The sequence below is a fragment of the Salminus brasiliensis genome, chromosome 5 (assembly GCF_030463535.1).
Source record: "Salminus brasiliensis chromosome 5, fSalBra1.hap2, whole genome shotgun sequence".
NCBI classification, from domain to species: Eukaryota; Metazoa; Chordata; class Actinopteri; order Characiformes; family Bryconidae; genus Salminus; species Salminus brasiliensis.
In genome coordinates this window covers 9,157,536-9,176,531 of record NC_132882.1, presented here as the reverse complement: position 1 = coordinate 9,176,531, position 18,996 = coordinate 9,157,536, and the positions used below count along the sequence as shown (strand labels likewise).

Below are 18,996 nucleotides of genomic sequence, written 5' to 3'. Positions count from 1 at the left end.
ATGGTCATTCAGGTCTTTAATGAAGAGTTTATGCACTGCAGCCCTGCTATAGAATCCCTCTCTGTCGTTGTGGACAGACTGTTCTCACAGACAGACAGATTATCGGTCACCAGAGGAACAGTTCCTAACCCTGTTTGTGGATGCTCTTTCCCATTAATCTAAACACAGAGGTCATTTTAGTCGTTCGTCCCATTGAAACACTAGTCTGTTGAGCAGTCTATGGGATTGAAGCCTCTGCCAATAATGAACCCTTTTTCAAAGTCACTTAAATCTTCTTAGATCCCTTAGTTCCTCGTGCCATATTGATCTAAAAGTAAAGTCAGCTGGGCTTGCTCAGCTTTTCCTCCAATCCACAGCTTGGAGCTAACGATATCATGCAGTACACCTGTCTGAAAACATCTGCATTCATTATGTCGTCCCACTAATTTAATAATACTCATGAACACTAATAAATTCGAATAAAACCCAAAAGTACTAATTTCCCTGTAATTTGTCACTTGTCTGTATCTTAAAAAGACCTAAAAAATGAATATCGACAACCCAGTATATAGTGTTCCTAAAGGGGATTCCCAGTAAACGGGGATTAAATGCCCATCAAAAGGCGCCAGAGCTAATATTAATTTTGGTAGGCTTTTCCATATCTTATAACGGCTGACTACCCACCTACCCCTAGAATGGGGGATATGGGCGTCAGTTTAGTCCATCCACACTGGAAGGTTTTCCAGGTCACTTCTGTAATCCGTCTCAGTCAATCTTATGTCAGCTTATGCCACTGGATATATTGCTTTGATCTCAGTTAAAACAGGTAGTGTTTAAGCAGAGGTCCTAGAGGTGTTGCTGCATGTTTGGCCTTCACAAGAGCCCTGAAAGCATCCTGTGGTAGCTGCCACCAAGTTGTTAGCAGCCCATGACACGTCCATGTCCTGGCCCACTTTTGGATGGTTCTGCATACCATAACTTTACATGACCTGCCTGATGTTTTGGAGATGTTCTGGCATAGTTGTCTAGCCATCACAATTTGGCCCGTGCCTAAATGGCTTCCCAGGCTGACTGTTCACATGCTGCCAAAAAAAAACACCCCCTGGCAATGCCACTGTAGGTGACCGTGTTTTGTAGTCAGTTAACCATTTAACCGTTTTTTTTTGGGGGGGGGGACAAATATGCAATAAAAACTTTTGCACTTTTATGAGAGGATATGTAGTTCTCTCTAGTGGTTGTAACACTGTATCGAAGCAGTTCTTTAGCCTGGCTAGCTTTCTTTGTGAATTACTTATATGCTTCCAAATGGTCCTTCATTATAAACACTTTTGACCAGGCCTTAGTTTGGACCCTACTGTCTCGTACTTTTTTATGCTTAATGTTTGAAATTGTCGAATTACACATTTTGATGAAAGCAGCATTTACGTTTAACATTTACTTTTTTTTAATGATTGGAAGTTACTGTTAGTTATTAAGAGGGTAAGATTTGGCTCTTCATGCTGTTGTCAGACAGTCAGCTTGACACCAAAGTGGGGGGGTCCTATTACCATGCCTGATATAAACTGAGTTGTTCACAGACAGGCCTAGATTAGCAACCAAACCTGCTGCATATCATTGTGCAACTTGAAAAGTGATATTTCCATCAGACCAGGAAAGTAAATCTTGCAGTACCATGAGTACCTCTTCTTAATTCGAGTTAGATGCTGAACAAACGTGTGCTTTTCAATCAATCATGCAACCAACTCCCGCAAATGACTTTCCCGCCTCCTTTCCAGACAGTCAGGTGGCCTGTTGCATGCTCAGGCCCTGGGGCTTCAGCCTCATCTAGCCCATACGTTACTCAGGCTCCTTTCACAGAGGACAGATCTGAGCTGCTGAAACTGATGAGGCTAGTTGGAGTAGCGACGCAGGAGGCAGGTGAGATTCCTTTGCTCTTTTGGAGGAAATGACTCTCTCATCTTCTCCCTCTGGGACCAGAGCCATATCCCCCTGCAGCTCCTCCTTTTTTGTCCTGCTAGTTCACAAAGGAGCATGCCAGAAACAGAGGCCATGTGGAGGTGAGGTTGAAGCTGCTAATTGCTGCTGCTGAATCAGGCTGAATCACCCTGTCCATGGTGCTGAATTTTAAAATTCACGGTCTCAGCCTGTATGAATGCAGAACACACTCTTTTTACTGCCACAGGCCACTTATTTGAAGCATTTCGCTCGAGCTGGCTGCTTACCTTTCTTCGTCGTGCATTGTTCGTTCCTTTCTTACTCATGAGACATGGAAATGTGTGGTGCTGTGGCAGGTGAAAATAAGGTGCTGAATTAGGTGTTTGTCACTGATCCAGGGCCGTGAACCAGCAGCTCCTGCATCGTTCTTTTTATAGAGACTGTCAAACCCCGCAGAGTCTCCCACAGGGTTTTCAAAAAACTGTGGTGGGTAGACTCCACCTTTCCACCAGAAAGATGCGGGGGCAAATTTGACAATTTTAACAGCTAAATGCGTCAATCTAGTGCTGGGTGAAACCTCACATCTACACCAGTACCAATATTAGTATCACACATTGATTGAAGTTACTGTCATTTACTAATGTTGCTAAAACTAAAAATCAATATCAATGCGTTTATGATCCTCTAGAAAAGTAGAGATGGGAATTTCAGGACAGAGACAGAGACCACAAACCTCCACCTCCAGAGATAGAGCAGTAAATCTACAGATAAACAGAAAGCAGTAAAAATGGCCAAGCATAAGAATGAGGGAGACTTTGACAGGCCAAATTGTGATGGCTAGACGACTGGGTCAGAGCGTCTCTGTCATCTGGCAGGTCTTGTGGGGTGTTCCTGGCGTCTGGTATGCAGTGGTCAGTCCTAAGGCTGGGCGATATATCACAATATTTAAAGACTTTTGTTTTTTTTGTTTTTTTTTGCAATTCACGATTTTTATCACGAGACATGTAATCACAGATGAAAAACATCAGTAATGACAGATTCTTCTAAACTACTGTTCAGATCCTGAATTCAGATACAGATTTTTACTCAACATCTGCTGCTCTTCATCTAATTAAACCAGTCTAATTACACCTGCAGTTGATCTGTGTTTATTAAGCACTAACCGCATCCTCCATATGCTTAAAAAGTGTATCACGATACCATAACATAGTGTCATTGCCCAGCTCTATTCACCTCTCAACTTACAGAACTTAAAGGATCTGCTTCGAACATCTTACCACAGTACTCCTTCAGAGGCCTTGTGAAGTTCAAGTTCCAGTGCTATTCTATGGTGCTTGCTAGATGGAGTCTCTGCTTCTGAAATCTTAAACTGATGATTTAATTTAATGATTAATGATTAATGATTTTCCTGCTCAACACCAGACTCAACTCAGCAAAAAAAAAATTTTGGGTGTGAGGGTGGGTGGACCCTGGAACACAGGGACTCCACACCTTTGTATTGTTGACTGCACTACAGCAGTTTCTTTCTTTGGCCTTTTGGAGCAGAGTTAATATTGCCATCCCGAGCTATGAAAGAACATCTATACATTTGAAGATACTGAATTGAAATAGTGGACGAACCTCTTAAGGTCTATTAGGCCAAAGGTTTTTAGAAGCAGAAGGTTCCTTGGGGGTTCCTCAAAGCACATTAAGAGGTTCCTTCACAGTTTTTCAACTTATGGGTATACTGTTACACTATACCCATAAGTGGCGTCCTGCAGCGTTATCCAGCTTTAAACCACAGCTTTCGGCTCATGTATGCCTCCATGCTTTTATTTTACTGCTAGCAGAGGCCTGGGAGAGACCCCCAGTTTAATACATTCAAGAGAAAGTCGGACTTGTGTTGAGTTTGTAGGGAAAATCCAAACACTGATGACCTAAATAGGTGAAAGAAATGCATCCACACACAGCTGCCTCCTATCTCTCAGATAGATGAGGGTGAAATTTTCAACAGATGGGGCCGACACTGACTCTGCGCTTTAGTGCCAGCAGCAAAGCCCTCTATTTTCATATTCATTACTTCTTCTTTTTTTTTTTTGTATCTTCCTGCCCCCCAAACCCCCACCCCCTACCTCGACCACTGCCGTGCCACCCTGAAGGCTTTCCTCTCTCAGCAGTTTTCCAGCTCGTCTGCAGCATATTGATCTGTTTCCCTCCCTTCCTCTCTCTGTCTGTGTCTCTCTCTCTCTCTCCCATTGTATTTTACACCCTCTCTCTCTCCCTCCTCTACACCTGTGGTAGACCTGTTTTCTCTCTCTCTATCTAACATTCTCTCCTCTTAACACCATGCAGCTATTCTGAGGTCTTTGTCTCACCTGCCTGGTGGGTGTAGATTTTGATGGGGAAGGGGGCAGAAGCAGAGATGCAAACAAAGGTAAATATTTGCATATTTTTGCTGACAGAGAGCCAGAGAACGCTTCACACACACACACACAGATGAGTAACCAAGAGCAAGTTCACAGAGAAGACCAACCTGGACCCAGCGGTCACCTTTGGACATGGATCTGTCCTGGCTCCACTTACAAATGTGGCCTTTGATTATAACTCATGCTAGGCTAACTGGTGAAAGCTCTATAATTATATATAATTATTAGCACTTCTTAGTACATTGTTTAGGGTGTTGTGCATTATTACAGCTAATAAAGTAATTATTAGTGAGTTTACATGGCAGGCCTCCAGTTACTGCATGTGCAGTAACAAAGAACGAGACCTTAATAAACCTCTAAACTGCGTTCCTTTAAAGAACATCTTGCCCTGTCACTTAAGAGCTCAAGTGTGGCTAATTTTGGATAACTATTTATTTAGAATAAGAAAAAAGTTTCGCTTGGCAATACGATCATCCGAATGCTGTTATCTGTGGTTGTTAATGGGGCAAGGTGGGGCCTATTTTGACTGCTGTCCGTTACCGCATTGAGGTGTCCGGGTCACTAGAGCCATGTCTGTCCTGTGGTATTTGCCCTCAGTTGGGGGTATATAGAGATATCCAGCATATGGAAAAACACACTGCATAATTGATGGCAGCGTAGTGACATTCAGCGTACAGTGTGATTAAATATGAGACAGTGTGGCTGTGAGAATGTGTAAACTGAGGAAGGGTGTACACATTTCAATAAACAAACAGTTTACCTCCAGCCTTTCAAATAAACAAGTAAATCACAATCGGGCCTTCATTTGACTAAGCCGTAAGCTACCTGCAATCTCTTCATGTTGTAAAAGCTTAAAATCGTAGAAACTCCCGGTCTGGTTTAGGATGGAGACAGCCTCATTTCATCTGAATGGGTTGAAGTGGCTGAAATGCAAAGCCAGTGATTGGCTGTAATGGTTGAATATTTGGGTCCAGCCCTGTTTTTTATATGTACAAAAAATAAACATTATTATATATAGATCATTTTTATGTATCGAATGTCTAATATTATATATATATATATATATATATATATATATATATATATATATATATATATATATATATAATATTTGTGTATTAATATAAATCTAATATAATTGTGTATTTAAAAAAAGTGAAACACTGCACAAAAAAAAAAACTACCCACCTACCGAATAGTGGGAATAACAGTCCCTGGTTCTGATGTCGCAAGTAAACCGTCATGGCATGGACTATTTATTAGGTGACGGAAAGTGGTCATTACAGACTAGCCGGAGTAGTACAGAGTACTGGCCTATGGGGCATCATTGTAATTGCGTTGGGAGGCACTCATTGCATTCTCTATACACCTTTACTACAGTAGCTCTTGAACATCCCGTTTCCGAGATGCTCCCACCCTTCGTCAACTGTCACAGTTCGTTCAGGTTGTTATGGCCAACCCTGGTTGTGAAGAAACTCGGCCTGGGATGTCACAGATACCAGTATGAATAAGCAAGCTCACCAGTCAGTCAGAACCTCCAGTCACCTGATGCAGTCCATGCCACGACGTGTCACTAGCGCCATCCAAGCCAAGGATGGTTATTCCCACTACTAAGTGTATATGTGGCTATCTCCACATAGAGAGAGTGTGTGTGTGTGTATACACACATTTTGACCCTCAAAACCTTCATATCTGTGTAGTTATATAGCTCCTTATTAAGTATTGGGTAGATTTTTAAAGTGTGACTGCCTTGCAGTTGTCTCTCTAGCCTGGTAGTTAACTTTCCACATAGCAGACTGGGGTTCAGACCCCCACCTGGGAAGCACAGCTGGTCCAATATTCCTGATAACCTAATCAGCACCAACGTTCATCTATTGTCACGGTAACCGTTAACAATGTGTATGTAGGGAAAAGCCATGTTGTGCTAAAATCTGATTAAAAATATGAGGAAGCACAGAATGACCTCACATCCTGAGAGTGTATTAAAACTGACATCTGCGTGTGCGCGAGTGTCCAGTCAGAGAAGCAGCTCTCGCATTAAGAGCCCAACACCGCTGGGTTCGTCTCCCAGCTGTGCCGCATGCTGGTGCAGTTGGCTTATTTGGCGTGACGGACGACAGTCTTCTTCTTCTCGCTGTTGCTAAGTGATGCGCCACCTGCTCAGGACATCTGCTTGGTAATGCGGACAGGGGTGAAGTGTGTGCTCTCTCTCCTCCGAGGGTTTAGAACCAGTCCCCAAAACGGCTTCAGACCCTGGCCTCCCAGTCTGGCCTCACGTAGCTGTTTATGAGTATGAATACACTTCAGTATTAAGAAGTAAAGCAAGTAATTCAGGGTGGTTTGGTGTGGAATGGTTCATTGGAGAGAAACTTGGCCATAAGATGCCTTTACAGTGATGGCAGGGGTCGAAAGCAGGGGTCACAATATCACAGCCATTCTGTTTAACCTAACCTTCATTTCCTCTAATAGGGTGTTTTAGACCCGTGTAAAACAATAGGCCCAATCATTACACATGACATTATTAATAGCCAATCAGAATCAGCATGTTATTATATAGAAAAGAGATATTATATATGAACTATAATATACAGTATATAATACAATATATATATATAACTCCTTAAACCTCGTATATAGGCCCACACCAAAGTGTTTCACTCTCATAACTGCAGTACTCTTATTAGCAAATGTTTCATAGACCCTAAAATAGTCCCCTGTGGGACTCCGCAAACCATGCTAAACCAAACAGTTACCAAACTCATAGCAGTTTCTGCATTCTCAACAATTAGATTAACAACAGAATTATAAACCTACGGTTCAAAAGGTTAATGGCTAATGCTGTTTGAATGCCAAAATCAGCCAAAAATCAGAAAATCAGAGCCACAGACTCCCAAAAAATAAGCAGAAGCACTGTTCGGAACTGCAACATATAAACAGCAGGGAAGGATCAATAATAAAGTATTGGAGAAGCAAGTAATATCAGCATGGGTTCAGATCTAACAATAAGTCCCATCAGCTGTCAAAAACGAATGAAGCGAATGAAGAAAAGCCAAAGTGAAATCATCCCGATATGCCAACAATTTCAGTTCTTGGCACAAACTGTATGTTTGTCACAGATTTTACTGGAGGCTGGATGTAAATGCAGAGTTTTTATTAAAAAGAAAAGGGGGGGGGCAAACTTAGTGCAGTCGACTGAACGGTCTTGGGAGTGTGTTTGACTGGTTAGCTTGCTCTGGCTGTTTTGGACTCAGCATCGCTAAACTCGCAACTATGGTGGGCTGTTTTTTGGTTTTGTTTGTTTCCCCACCTGTTTTTAGAGTGTGACGTCTTCAATTAGTAAGCTCTCACTGCGCCCCCACCCTGTGGCTCACTTAGATGCTCATGGGGGAGTGAGCTTGTTTGGCCATGAACTAGACAGACGCATCAGATACATCATCATTTTGAGATACGGTGTTACAGTTGTCGTCCAACTCTAATAGAGCAGCAGAGTCATCTCTCCAGAATTCATACCTTTGATTTTTTTATTTTTTTATTTTTTTATTTATTCATTCTGTTTGGCTAAATAACATTGGGTTGGAAAAGTGTTCAGTATGAAATTCTTAAGAAAGCCAGATTCGTCTCGAGCAGATTCGAACAGTATTGACCAACGCTTGTGTATTTCACATCAGACTGTGAATGACTTTGTTTACATTTTAACAGTTTAATATTGACTTCTGCTTTAATGTCCTTTTTTATAGATGACCGTCTGTGTCAGAAAACCCATTCGACAGAGTTCAGTGCTCCTCATAGCTGTAGAATGAGTCCTCCCGAGGCCGTAGTACAGTAGGACATGCTAAAGCTCTGACACGTGTTCCTTTTCCTCCCTCCTGTGTTTAATATCCCCCCCTCTCTGTCTGTCTGTCATGAAGAGCTGGAGACGGGATCAGTACTGAAGTAAACAAGCCAGGCCCAGCTGTATTGAGAAGTCCAGTGCTGTTTACTTTTACCACAGCGTTGAACAGAGCTGTGTGTGTGTGTGTGTGTGTGTGTGTGTGTGTTTCATCTGCCCACAACAGATGATGGCTGGCGTTGGGGGCAGGGGAGATGATTGTGTTTGTTTGTTTCCTGCTGTGTTTTTGTTTTTCTTACACATGTGGAGAGAGTTTTGTGGCACTAGGCGCCCTGAGGACCAGGCAGCTGGAGCTCAGAATGCAACCTTTCATTATCTCTCTCTCTTTCTTTCTCTTTCTCTCTCTCTCTCTCTCTCTCTCTCTCTCTCTCTCTCTCTCTTTCTTTCTCTTTCTCTCTCTCTCTCTCTCTCTCTCTCTCTCTTCTTCTCTTTCTCTTTCTCTCTCTCTCTCTCTCTCTCTCTCTCTCTGTCTCCCCCTCTCTCTCTCTCTCTCTCTCTCTCTCTTTCTCTCTTTTCTCGTACACTTTTTTCCCCTCACTATCTCCATCACTCTCTGTTCTCTCTCTCGCTCTCCCTCTCTCTCTCTCTCTCTCTCCCTCTCTCTCTCTCTCTCTCTCCCTCTCTCTCTCTCTCTCTCTCCCTCTGTCTCTCTCTCTCTCTCCCTCTCTCTCTCTCTGTCTCTCTCTCTCTCTGTCTCTCTCCCTCTCTCTGTCTCTCGCTCTCTCTCTCTCTCGCTCTCTCTGTTCTCTCTTTACTTTCTCGCACTCTGCACACTCTTTCTTTCCCACATCTCTCTCTCTCTCTCTCTCTTCCCCTCTCTTTATCTCTTGCTCTCGTCCTCTTGTCCTCTCGTCCTCTCTCTCTCCTGCATCCTCTCTCTCGCTCACACACTTTCTCCTTTTATATTCATTCTCCTACCCTCACTCTCCCCATCTTATGCTCTTTTGCCTCTGTCTCTGTCTCTGTCTCTCTCTCTCTCTCTCTCTCTCTCTCTCTCTCTCTCTCTCTCTCGTCACAGTAAGAACTTGCTGCTACAAACCACGGTCAGCGCTTCAGTAATAGCATGTTGTTCCAGAGCTGTGTCCACAAACGTCTGGCCAAAATGTGGGCTGCCTAAACCTTTGTCGACAGCATATCTCGAACATTGGTTTACAAAGCTGTGTCCAAATACTTTTGGCTAAAATGTGAAGTGCAAACTGCGCAACCATAGTAACTGATTCACAATCACGAATAGGTCAGTCTTACCTGTAACGGTACATTTCCTGAGACCTGGTTTGGACTGTATGATCAGGCTTCTCTTTTCTAGAACAGTCGTATGAGAAATATGAGAAGTTGCCTGGACCGATGTGGCGGCGCAGTGGACGCGTGATCCAGCGTCTGGGTATATGTGTCTGTGGTATCCGTTATATTTGGTTAATTTGGTGGTTGTGTATCTAAAGGGGCAAGTACTTTTTCACGTGATTGGGAGGTGTGTTGGATAACTCTGCTCCATGTAGTGTTTGGAGTTTGATATGGTTGGTTTTCTGTAATATTTCTGTAATTTATGACATTTTTAAATACAGTTCTTTTCACAGAACTGCTGTCTCTCTCTCTCTCTCTCTCTCTCTCGCACTCTCGCTCTCTCTCGCCCCCTTCTCCACTGTAACTCAGCTTGTTACTCTGTGTGTTTATATTCCTCTGCTTTCTCTCTTCACTCCACTGCGCTCATTAAGCCAGAGAAACTGCGGCTGCTGTTGGGAGTCGGTGCTTTGTGCCAGATGTGTGATATTTTGTATTATTAAATGAATATTTCTGCTTCTAAAATCTGTTAGAAAATAGTCGGCGCGCACACACACACGTGCAAGCACACACACACACACACACACACACACAGTAATCGGATTCTGTCTTAATGTTCGTGTTGCTTGGCAACCATAGCCTACTGTAAATGAACTACATTACTTGGAATAATTATTCACTCTCTTTGGGTCATGCCTAGCACCACCCCATAACTGCAGTGAAATCACTGTAACCTGCAGCCGCTGCGACTTCTTGTAGCTTGAGTATGTTCTCGTTCCAGCTGCCGTGTTTTTCACCGGCTGAATTCTGTCACTGGTGCATTTGGGTGACCCTGTAAATAGTGTGCTGCACACTCTGGCCTGCTAAAAACAAAGGTAGTCCTGAGAGATGCTCCACTTTAGGGAATGCTTTCCAGTCTCTCTCACTCGCTCCCTCACTCTCTCTCACACACACACACACACACACACACACACACCCCGTTTAATGTTCTTTAACACTGTTAGAGGGTCTATTGTAGAAGCTTGCAGGTGAGTGGGGTGATTCACAATGATCCACTGGTTGATTTCTAATGTTTTTAAAAGTATTGCTGTATTTGAATTGATATTCAAATGAAATATGACGTGATTAAATATTATAAAGATAAGGATGTTCTAAATGTAAAGAGGGTTTGGTGGGTTTAGGATGCAAGTATTGTAGAAAGTCCAAAAAGTACAAAATAAATGCTCAGATTTTTTTTTTTTTTTAATTATTAAAATTATTTTAATACATTTTTTAAACTTTTCACAAAATACATACCAGAAGCTTATAAAGCGCTAAATGCAAGTATTTTAGAAAGTGCCATTTTTGAAAATGCTCTGAAAAATTATTATTATTATTATTAGTGAGAGCTCCAAAAAGGTCACGATTGTTGGAAATGTGGAGTGATGAGCCAGTTTAATAATTTGGCGTTAAAGGTTGGTAAAGTCACATTGAGATTTATTTCTCAACGTTTTTTTTGTGAAAAATGACAGCAGCAGGGTGTATATATAAATATATATAAACACAATGGTGGACCCTAAGTAAGTAAGTCAATGAAATATATTTCAATAGCACATTTAAAACAACTAGTTGCACCAAAAAAATTATAAAAGCGCATTTCTTATTACATTATACGCATAAAAATCTCATTGCATCAAATTTGGCTATTTGCGAAAGCTAACCTGTAACTAAAATGGAGCTTTAAAATGGAGCGTCCTCAATAGGAAGAGCAGCGACTAATCCAACACTGTATGCATTACCCTCTTTACCGTCACTGCTTTTCTTTATATGTACAGAATAGGGATACACCGATCCGATACTACGAACAGATATCGGTCCCGACACTTAACAAAATTAGCTGGATCGGGTATCCAGCACTGTGCCGAGGTCCAGCACAGTTAATAATTTCAGTGACCAGTAAACAGAAATCGGGTTCATTAATATCTGTGTTTGTTATGGGTTGTTTTATAAAGGTAGTAAAGTAATGATAACGTCAGTCCTGATGCCTTAAGTCTCTCCAGATGGTCAGGAATACAGTTTATTAATTCAACAGTGGTATCAGATCGGTATCGGGAATCGGCCGATGCGCAAAGTTCATGTATTGGTGTCCGCATCGGAACAGAAAAAGGTAGATCGGTGCATCCCTAGTACTGAATTATTAGTGGGTTTAAACAGCTAACCACAAATAGTTCACTGTTTTTAACTAAATTTTGGTTATCGCAATGCAAGCAATCGCATCGTGAACATGATACTGTCGAAATATCTTGATAAATATTGTGTATTGTGAAATGGTTTTTAAATATCATAATAAAATATTTTGACCTTCTCGCCCAGCATTTACAGCTAAGAGAGCATTTACACTGGTGCAGCACAGCAACATGTGCCATTCCTTTATGGGAAGCTCAAGCTTTATTGTGTGATAAGAGTGTTTAAAAAAAATAAAATAAAATGTGCCAAACGAAACTTTATGCAAATGAATCTGGCCGGCATGATGCGTTTACCCAATCAGAAGACAGGTGGTGTTTTCGTGACTGATCTTCAACTCAATGTGTGAAACATTTGTACAGCTTATCAAATGTTCCTCCTCTTACGGTCCATGGCAAATAAGCCCAGCGATGCAAAAGCGAGTATGTTTATACATGACTGTTGTCTCTAAAATCCAAAATCCAAGCAGAAAGGCATCCGTGTGGAGGGTAATATACTGTGGGCCGCTTTCCCAGACCCAGATTAGGCCTAAGCCTAGAGTAAAAGGAATTTCCGATGGTGGCTCTCCACTGAGGCTGCGGTTCAGTTCAAGAAACCAGCACTAGATGGCCGCTTGTGGCAGCTTGCCAAGCCCGGGTATCGAACCCACAACCCTGTCACCAAAAGCCTGCTCTAGAGCTCTAACCACTGAACAGTATCAGAGTATGACTGACTACTCCAGCAGATCTGACTATAACAGATAACTATGAAAGGAGACAGCCAGAAGGTAGCACAGACACGGGAGCACCCTGAAACCCAGGCGTCCATTCACTCCACCTTCCACAAACCTGAGTGATGGCGTGCAAGTGGTGGGATGACCGCAGGAACTTTTTATAAGTTTAAAGAAGTTTATGTAAAGGTTCTTCCTTTTTTTAACAAATTTTCTCAAAGAACCCTTTGTAGCACCTACAAATTTAAGAGTGTAAATGAGGCCGGAATCAAATGCCATGCAAGTATGCAAGCACAAATGCCAGACCTCTGCAGACGCATGGTCCTGCTGTACAAACAAGCATCCTGACGTTACAGTGGTGCTTCATCAAACTGGTCTGGGCAACTTTGCTGTTGCGCCCCCTATGGCAGCTGTTTAGAATGCAGCTTGCAATTGCTCTACATTTTGAAATGCAATGTGATACATTTTTGAATGCACATGCGAACCCAGTCCGCTTTCCTCGAAGTGTCTGCATTGTCTGCAGTCCGTGCTTCCATGTCTTGGACACAGTGCCCAGTGCCAGGTGTCGGCTATTGGGCTATGATGTGATGCTGCTCCAGCCAGTAGCTTGGTGAGGAGTTGGGAGTGGTGTAGGTGATCCAGAGCTTTTTACGCTAGCTTACTCATGCAGTTGTGACTGAATGCAATCAAATCCTCAGCTGTACATGGTGCATTACTACCGTTCCGGTTTGGCCTGTAGCATGACGGATGCTGTAGGTTCGAGGTAGTTCCAGACTGGGTGGGGAGGGTTGTTTTACACACAGCTTATTCAGCAGCTACAGCTAAAGCTGAAGTCTGTCTGGTTTCTTGTTGGAAAGTTTTCAAACAGGGGGCAGGTCCTCAGCCCCTCTCTCTCTCTCTCTCTCTCTCTCTCTCTCTAGCTCTCGCTTTCTCACTCTCTCTTTTTGATTTTGGGGCTATAAGGAACGGTTTCATTTAATTAATTACTCACGCAGCAGCTGCTGGAGGCTTTAGAGCGTCTGCATCGTGTCACAGGCTTGTTTGGAAGCGTCTGCTGCACTTTCTCTTGGCTCCTGTTTTCTCTTCCCCCCCATGCGCTATACCCATGATCCTTAAACACACAGGACTCTCTCTCCCTCTCTCTAGCGCTCTATTCTCTCTGTCTTCCTCTCTCTCTCTCTCTTACTCTTACCCTCTCTCTTTCTCTTGCTAGCTTTCTTTCTTCATCTTTTGTGCTTTCACTCCCTCTCTCTCTCTCTCTCTCTCTCTCTCTCTCTCTCTCTCTCTCTCTCTCTCTCTCATTATCTCTCTTTCTATCTGTTTTGACCCCCATCTCTCCACACCCCAGTTGAGCAGTCCCTTCAAATACACTGTATGGACTAAAGTATTGGGACACCTGTTTATTCATAGTTTCCTCAGAAATCGAGGGGATTCAAAAAATAGTTTATCCTGCTTTTTTTCAAGTAACTCTCTCTACTGTCCAGGAAAGAAGGTATTCTACTAGATTTTGGAGCATTGCTGTGAGGATTTGATTGCATTTAGCGCCAAGAGTGCCTCTGTCTCTCTCTTTCACTCTCTGTCTATCTGTCTGTCTGTCAGTCTCTCTCTCTCTCTCTGTCTCTCTCTCTGAAGTGCAGTTGTGGGATCAGATGGCCTTTTAGCTGTGTTGAATGAAGTGGTCACCTCTTCTGGGGATTTGACCGTGTCTGCTCATGAGCGTCTGACCGTGTGTATTGATTAGAGACACTGGAGGAGATGAGGCCTGAAGTGTGTGTCTGATCGGCATCTAGACGGAGTCAACAAGCTCCTCCCTCTCAGCCCTTCTTCAAGAAGCTTCAAGCCTTCACTGAAACACATCAAACTCCACCATCACGAGAGAGAGAAAGAGAGAAAGAAAGAGAGAGAGAAGGAAGAGGTGGTGAAGAAGACAAGTGAGAACAACGTGAAGCGAGCAGCCCGTTATCTGGGGCTGACTATTTATAGCACGCCAATATCTCTCTCTGTCTGTCTGTCTCTCTCTCTCTCTCTATCTCTATCTCTCTCTCGCTCTCTGAGGGAACACTACACATGCTCAGCTGGGCGTCTTTGGCTCCAATTAAAGGGAGAATGTTGAGAGTGTTGAGCTGTGAGACAGCACAGACTCTACGACTGTCTCTCTGTGTCCTCCCTCTCTCTCTCTCCCTCCCTCTCTCTCCCTCGTCTTGTTTTCTCTCTCTGTGCTGCAGAAAAGCTGTCCTCATTAGTTTTGTGGCGTCTGAGTGTGGGCGTGCCGGCTCTTTGATTGCTCCAAGTATCGCTCATAATAAGTTGTGAATGCATGTAAAGTCATCAGTGAGTGCAGTAGGTCTGGCTGAGACTGCAGTTTGTGATAAAGGAGCGCTGAAGCCCTCTGAGGTTTGCACTGTCATTCATTGCTGCGGTGCCTACAGTAGTAGTGCGAGGATGGGCTTTTCAGGGGTTCGAAGTCAATATTATTTGAATAATAACCTTTTGCCTTAATATGGTCTCAGAAATTGCATTCTGTATAGTGTGAAAAAGCCAGCGGAAAAGAGCGGTAATAAAATGCCCATAAATAAACATTCCCTTCCTGGGACGGCTTTAGAAAACGCTGAATATTCAAGTTGTTTCTACACACTCCGTTTTGACACTGTTTGAGGCAAAGAACTGCAGATTAAGGGTGTGTTCACACTAGGCGATTTTTATATGGAGTGCACACAAACACTTTTTATGCTGATGATATAGAGAGTAAAAAAAAGTTAAGTGATGTGGGTGACACCGTGGAAGGAAGGACGTATGGGTGGATAAGTGGACGGAAGGAAGGACGTATGGGTGGATAAGTGGACGGAAGGAAGGACGTATGGGTGGATAAGTGGACGGAAGGAAGGACGTATGGGTGGATAAGTGGACGGTAAGAAGGACGTATGGGTGGATTAGTGGACGGTAAGAAGGACGTATGGGTGGATAAGTGGACGGTAAGAAGGAAGCATGGGTGGATAAGTAGACGGAAGGAAGGACGTATGGGTGGATAAGTGGACGGAAAGAAGGACGTAAGGGTGGATAAGTGGACGGAAGGAAGGACGTATGGGTGGATAAGTGGACGGAAGGAAGGACGTAAGGGTGGATAAGTGGACGGAAGGAAGGACGTAAGGGTGGATAAGTGGACGGAAGGAAGGACGTATGGGTGGATAAGTGGACGGTAAGAAGGACGTATGGGTGGATAAGTGAAAGGAAGGACGTATGGGTGGATAAGTGGACGGTAAGAAGGACGTATGGGTGGATAAGTGAAAGGAAGGACGTATGGGTGGATAAGTGGACGGTAAGAAGGAAGCATGGGTGGATAAGTAGACGGAAGGAAGTATTAGTGGATAAGTGGACGGAAAAGATGGAGATATGGATGGATAGTTGGATGAAAGGATGGATGAAAGGAAGAAAGCATGGGTGGATGGTTGAAAGTATGGATGGAAGTACAGTAGTAGTAGTATAGTAGCAGTTCCCATCTTCTAACTGTAACAGTGCTGTTACTACTGCAAATTCAGTAGCAAACAGGACAAAAGTATTCAGACACAAAAGAGGTTGTCCTGCATTGGTTGGAGTAACTGTCTCAACTGTCCAGGGAAGAATTTCTACTAGATTTTGGAACATTGCTGTGAGGATTTGATTACATTCAGCACCGAGAGCATTAGTGAGCTTAGGGTGTTGGATAATCACTTTTCCACATCATACCTAACTCTCCAACTCCTCCCAAAAGTATTGCACACCTGTGTCAGTAGTTGGTGCAACATAAAATAGCACATTAGGACATGTAGTGGAGCTTAGCTAGCTATCAGGATTAGGTTTATTTCTCAGCATTTGCCCAACTCCGGCAAACGGAAGGCCACTTGCCTTAGATTTTCCTATGGAGTGCTTCTGCAAGCGGCCAGTGGTTCCACTTTTACTATACCAAATATGGTAGTTTCTTAATAAGCTGTGATTTGATTGGCCAATAAATAGCAGTGCTTGTTGTCGTTCTGTATTCTACACTCTTGTGTAAACTTCATTCAACGTTCCAAAGCTATAATATTAAATGTATAAATGAATAAAAACTAATGGCAGCACTTTTTAAAAGCCTCCATTGAACTGCTGAGAGGTTAATGAGAATTTGCTTATTGCCTCTTAATTGCCTGTGCTAACGATTGGTATCATGGCACGGACACAGTAACGCGCTGCAGCTGTAGAAACATGACTGCATACATGAATCCTTCCTGCAAAAGCAAACAGTAAAACAAATAAAGCTTCAGACAAGCCCTCCTCTGCCGTGTGTTGCTTCTAGTTTAGCAGCCGTATGCAGATGCGTAGACTAATGAGCATTCTTATTATTCGCTACTTGGAAACAGATGGGAAATTTGTGTAAAATGCTCTAAAGTTTGGCCTGTGGAGCCTGTGATCCATTTTCTCTAATTCATTACCATCAGATGCCAAAGAACGATTTCTTTATTAGCAGCTGTTGAATCTGCAGTAGCTATTAACTGACTGAAAAGGTGGTTAGATGAGAGAAGAAACAGAAGACACCTTCAATTATACCTAAAATATAGACAAATGAACACGCTAACTCAGCTGCTTCACTGCTTCAATGCAAATGAGGAGCTACGCAGCAGCCAATCAGGTTTTTGAATGTGTGGCAGTAAGCGTTTTTCGCCATGTGTCGCAACAATAGTGACACACTAAAATCAGAGGTGTCAAGATTCAGTACCTGAGCACCCATGAAGTGTGAGGTACACTACATGTCCAAATATTTGCGGACACCTGTTCTAGTGAATGCGTTCAGCCTCTTTAGGTTGTACCCATTACTGACACAGATGTGTAAATGCAAGCACACACACACACACACACACACACACACACACACACCACTTGTCTAGTCCCTATAGAGAAGTACTGCCAGTAGATAGGACTCTCTGGAGCAGATAATCTGGAGGAGGCTAGAGGGGTATAAACCTCAAGCATTGAGCTGTGGAGCTGTGGAGCAGTGGTGCGCGGTCCTTCACTTTTGGGATGACTTGGGGAGTTTGGGATGAGGCAGGATAGTGATTATCCAGTATCTGGGCCTTCTTAACTTTCTTGTTGCTGGATGCAATCAAAGCCTCAAAGCAGTGTTCCAAAATCAGTAGAGACAGTTACCCCAACAAAGGCAGGATCAACTCTTTGCAATACCCACAATTTCTGGAAAAACAATGAGCAAGCAGGTGTCCCAATATTTTTGTCCATTTACAATCTATATGGGCTGTGTGCTTTGGGCTTTGATTGCATCCAACAACAAGTTAATGAGTCCAAACATCTGATCAAATCAAACTAAGGCACTGCTGCTGTTCTCAGAACAATGGACTGACCATTTTAGAGTCCAGAATTCAACATTATTGAATGTGTTTGGAATGATTCAGATGGTGAGAAGCAAAAACAAAACACACACACACTCCAACTTTTAAGGCTAAACTTAGGCGTGGAAAAATCGCCGCGAAGATTTCTGAACACCCCCACCACCATGTTTAACAGATGAGGTAGTATGCTTTGGATCTTGGGCAGAATGTGGATCATGGGGTGTGGGAAAATGTCCCTGAAACCCTAAATGTGAGTCTCCTGGAAAAAAATGAAGCTGTAAAAAAGGTAAAGCGTGAACTTATGAAATACTGAAACTGATATCTGATATTATTGGTAGTTGTTGAAGCTTCTTTGTGATTTTGTTACATATTTGTTTTCTGTCTGAGTTAACTTGTTCTTTATGGTTGTTTTGACTGGAAATTCAATAAACGGGTGCTTTTCGAACCAAAGAAACAGAAGTGCGGAACTGAAGAAACACAAGCCAGGCACCAAACACCCCTTGGCTGATTGACTGTAATTGAGGTAGAGGGGAAAGTGGTGTAAAATAGATCTTTTGCTAAACTAATCCTTTTAAGAGATCGAGTTTGTGGTTCCTCCAGCACAGATGTGTCTTCTCAGCCTGCTTGGCTCCTGCAGCTAAAGCCGGAAGACCGGTTAGCAAGCCCCTTGTCAGCGGGCCCCTCGTTTTCCAGCATTGTACGATTCATCAGAGCTGAGAGAGTGAGACTTTACAGGCTATGGCGTTGGCTGGCCGATTAAAAACGGTGCCTCATAACTCCTGCCTGGAGCCGGAGGCGACATAGCGCGGGAACGCTGGGTTTAACGACTTTCAGCACCGCCGTTCTGTGCAGTTTTAAATTAGACATTGCTTTCATTTCAGACCTTAAATCACTTTTATCATGTGTGATGTGAAGATTGTCCGTTTAACATATTCCCACATGCTGAGCAAACAATTCTCCAGTCAGCCAGCCAACCAGTCAGCCAGCCAACCAGTCAGCCAGCCAACCAGTCAGCCAGCCAGCCAGCAAGCTAGCTAGCTCACACGGTCAGTGCGGATGCTTGTTGTGTCCTTAAAGTGAAAAGTAGACCTCGTGTTGGATCGCTCACTCTAGCCGTTCCACATCACTGTTCTGAAGCCTTTGGGCAGTGTATAGAGCACGCCTGATTTACTCTCTTTGAGGCTGCATCCTCCTTTGTCTGTGTATTGCAGGGCATTGCCATGG

The 18,996-nt window shown here is 43.2% G+C and overlaps 1 protein-coding gene across 1 annotated transcript in view; it reads left to right on the top strand.

Moving 5' to 3' along the window:
* lyrm4 (LYR motif containing 4) overlaps window positions 1-18,996 on the top strand; it is a 73,028-nt gene that overhangs the window by 30,359 nt on the left and 23,673 nt on the right. The window lies entirely within an intron of this gene.